At 43.1% G+C, this 4,129-nt stretch overlaps 1 protein-coding gene across 1 annotated transcript in view; it reads left to right on the plus strand.

The window, feature by feature from the left end:
* Window positions 1-888: 888 nt before the first annotated feature.
* ptn (pleiotrophin-A) overlaps window positions 889-4,129 on the plus strand; it is a 74,743-nt gene continuing 71,502 nt past the window's right edge. The window contains exon 1 of the mRNA XM_024013945.3: window positions 889-1,074. The gene's annotated coding sequence lies outside the window, so the exon portion shown is untranslated. The remainder of the gene's footprint in view (window positions 1,075-4,129) is intronic.

A 4,129-nucleotide genomic window follows, 5' to 3' on the forward strand; every position in this document is an offset into this window, starting at 1 on the left:
TGATATTGTGATAGTAGAGAATAATGCACAAACATGTCTGAAAGTTTGTTCTAAACAGGATTCATAATCAGAGCACACAAACAAAACATGAGTTCAATATTTCACCAGATTATTTTGAGAACATTTCTTGAAGAATCTTCGAGGTTGATCAACAAAAGTCTGGAAGATAGAACACATTAAATCACATATCTAACAGAGGTTTTCGTCACCTCAGGGAATAGATTTCAATTATAAGCAGTGACACAATACTGCAAGACCTGCCCCCCCTTTCTCTCTCACTTTCTGCCCCTCTCTCTATTCGTCTATCTCTCATACTCTCTCTCTCTCTGCCTCTCTCCTCTCCCTCTTCCCTTTCACACCCAGTTCCCGCGGTGCTTGCAGCTCTAGTCATTATTTTAGTGTAGGTACATCATCCTCCCGATCCCAGAAGATGAAGTAGAACTTGTATTCAAATGCCAAAAAACAAAGAAGAACTGGAGGATTTAATTAATACAACCTCTTTTCTTGCAGGAAGCGATTGTTTTAGCTTTGTTTGACTGCAAAATTCCTTTTTGTGTACAAAATGGACCCTCAAATAAAACATTTAGAATTATAGTTCTGCCGCATACGATTGAAAAGCCATGAATAAGAATAAGAGCATCCTTGCACATTGAAATAAGCCATTAAAAATGCATGAGTTTCTGAGGTGAAGTGTCTGTAGGTGGATAAGCGCATGGCGACTGGTGAGAGTGTCGAGCTGAGAGACAGATCGCACTCGTCCAGGCTGGCTGTTGCTGCTGCTGCGCCAGCGCTGTCACGCTTCAACAGCCAGACAGGGTGTTTGGCTCCTGCAGATTAATTGTCAGGGCTAAATTAACTTTCCTTCCATCCAATTGCAACCTAAAACAGCCTTGGCTTTCAAGGCTCTGGGTTCTCGAGACAGGGAGAAGGGCAGCACATCAGGAGCTGTCAGATCCCACACAAGTCCACAGAAGCATCAGGAATCAGTTCACTGGGAGCACTAGACTAGGATTCATGGTGTCTGCTGTCTGAGTGGGTACAAGAGAGAAGGCTTCAGTTGGATCAGTATCAGAGGTACATTCAGTTAGAGATATTTATTCAAACTGTAATACGTTGTGTAGTAAAATCCCTTGACACAGGGAGAAATTCACTTTGAACTGTGCATCCTATTCATATGATACAATGGAGCAGCAGCAGTAGTAGTTGTGATAGTAGTTTGTAGTATATTCAAGAAAGAGTACACGTCGACCTGAAAGACTTTTCATATATAGAACAATGAAATGTTCCTCAGAAAAGTGCATTGCGAAGGCTTTCATTATAGGGAAACATCATGCTGGTAAGGGTTGTCTTGGGTGGGTTAGAAAAACCCTTTTTACTTTTATAAGCAGTGGCACAGACGCATAAATATTATAACTCAGCCGAGAGCTCATGATTTTTTTATGCAACTGAGAATCTTTTGAAATTAAATCGGCATAATAGAATTTCTTTCATTACTTCATTTTGAATAAATGAGGGCCATAAAAAAATGTTGGAGTTTAAACAGCGTTGGAGAGGACTTGATCCCGATAAGAAAAGACTGTATTGTGCACCTATTTGTTTTCCAGCCAGTGAAACACCCAACAACATGGACTGAGTGGCCTCGTCTTTGACATGTTTGCCAACCTGTCAGATTGTGTGAGGTTTTTCAGGATTGGAGTGGGTCCTGTGACAACATCCAGCCTGGTTGCTAGCCAACAGACCCTCAAAATCACATACAGTGTGCTCCAAAGTAATGATGAGTGAGAAAGTTAAAGACCCACAAATAACACCCCAAGACAACTCTCACCATTACAATAAAAGGGGAGGTTAGCATTTTTTGGGGGTATGATATTTATGCCTCTAACTTTCTCATCATCATTATTCACGTTTCATTCAGGATTATCCGTAATCATGGTTCCATCCATATTAATGTAGAAGTGTTTACAAACATATTTTATTCTTATTTACAATAAACGTGACTCTAAAGTGACACAATACATTATTTACCATTCATTTTTTATTGGGCACAAAATAATCTGAAACACAACCAAATCAAAATGCAAATGAGTCACAATCTTGATATAGTCATTATATTTTGTGAATATGTGACCAAATACTTAACTATTTACATATAAGTGAATTTGTCCCAATACTTTTGGTCCCCTAAAATGGGGGAACTATGTACAAAAAGTGTTGTAATTTCTAAACGGTGTATCCAATATGGATGAAAATACCCTCAAATTAAAGCTGTCAGTCTGCACTTTAACATCATAGTCATTGTATCATTTCAAATCCAAAGTGCTGGAGTACAGAGCCACAATAACATAAATGTGTCACTGCCCCAATACTTTTGGAGCTCACTGTCGCTGGCGATTGCGTAGTCAGCCAGATACTCATTTGGCCGTCATCTCAGCTGGAGAGTCCTGGAGGCAATTATGAAGTGAAGAGCAGATGTCATCGGATTCTGAGCGTCTTAACAGATAATAAATAAATGGATCCAAAGAGTACCGAAGGACACTGACATTGTAATCACCAGGCTGATAGATTTTAGACGCTCCACGTGACATGCAGTGAAGAACAGAGTTACCCCCTGAGAACTCCTCAATGATTGGGTCAGCAGATTGCCATCACTTTCACCTGTATTGATGGGTTCCATTCCCTAGGCCCCTCCCCCTCTTGGTTTTGTTCGATCTCAGTCTCTTCCAGTGCCCCAGAGGTGCTCCAAATGTGTTTGTATGAAGTCAGCCTGTTTGTGTGTGTGTAAGAGAAATTAGATGGGGGGGGGGGGGGGGCATGAAGTCCACATGCGAAGTTGGACCATAAATTTTAGGTCAAAACTTTCAATCACACAGACGGTCAGAGACTGTCTAGACATTGTCTCCATTTGTTCTCTAACTGTCTCTGTTGGACCTAAAGTTGATACGATTCATTGGATAAGGACCACTGTGTAGTATGGATCCAGACAGAAGAGATGGAGTCTTGCATGTGTTATAGTTCTATCTAAAACACAGTGTGTTTGCTGTTCTGCTGTGCTGTGTGACACTGGAGAGGACTAGCTTGACAGACAGTGGCAGCCCAGCCTGGCTCTGTGCTATTCTGATCGAGATGCATGCAGTTACCTGTCCTCAATGGCCAGTGTGTTAGCTGTCAGCCTGTCTCTGTGCTAGTCTGATCGAGATGCATGGAGTTACCTGTCCTCAATTGCCAGTGTGTTAGCTGTCAGCCTGTCTCTGTGCTAGTCTGATCAGGATGCATGCAGTTACCTGTTCTCAATGGCCAGAGTGTTAGCTGTCAGCCTGTCTCTGTGCTATTCTGATCGAGATGCATGCAGTTACCTGTCCTCAATGGCCAGAGTGTTAGCTGTCAGCCTGTCTGTGTGCTATTCTGATCGAGATGCATGGAGTTACCTGTCCTCAATGGCCAGAGTGTTAGCTGTCAGCCTGGCTCTGTTTGCGTGGCTGATTTATGTCATTTCCACTCCTCCACTCGGAATGGACTCTCGCCTCCATCAAGGTAGAGGAGTTTAGACTCCTTTCGACCCAGAAATAAGTTCAATCTCAATTTCCATTCAGACACATAGCAGAAATGGGACATTTGCAAGAATGAAAGAAAACAAATAAGTTATTCTCCCTTTCCGCCGTATGCTCCCTTTTAGCGATGTTTCCCCAACAATATTGCTCTCTGCTCAGCAATTTTCTCCCAGCCAACGTATTTGTGTCTGGGAGATGACAGAGCGAACGACAGCCGGGTCTCTGGGCCTCGGGTAGGTAGGTGTGGGGCTAACCTAATGGTAGAAACAGGGATGGGATGGGGCTAACCTAATGGTAGAAACAGGGATAGGATGGGGCTAACCTAATGGTAGAAACAGGGATGGGGTGGGATGGGGCTAACCTAATGGTAGAAACAGGGATGGGGTGGGCTGCTAACCTAATGATAGAAACAGGGATGGGATGGGGCTAACCTACATGGTAGAAACAGGGATAGTGGGGCTAAACCTAAATGGTAGAAACAGGGATGGGGTGGGAGGCTAAACCTATGGTAGAAACAGGGATGGGGGGTGGAGATGGGCTAACCTAATGGTAGAAAACAGGGATGGGGTGGAGGGGCTATC

This window comes from Salvelinus sp. IW2-2015, linkage group LG3 (assembly GCF_002910315.2).
Source record: "Salvelinus sp. IW2-2015 linkage group LG3, ASM291031v2, whole genome shotgun sequence".
NCBI lineage: Eukaryota > Metazoa > Chordata > Actinopteri > Salmoniformes > Salmonidae > Salvelinus > Salvelinus sp. IW2-2015.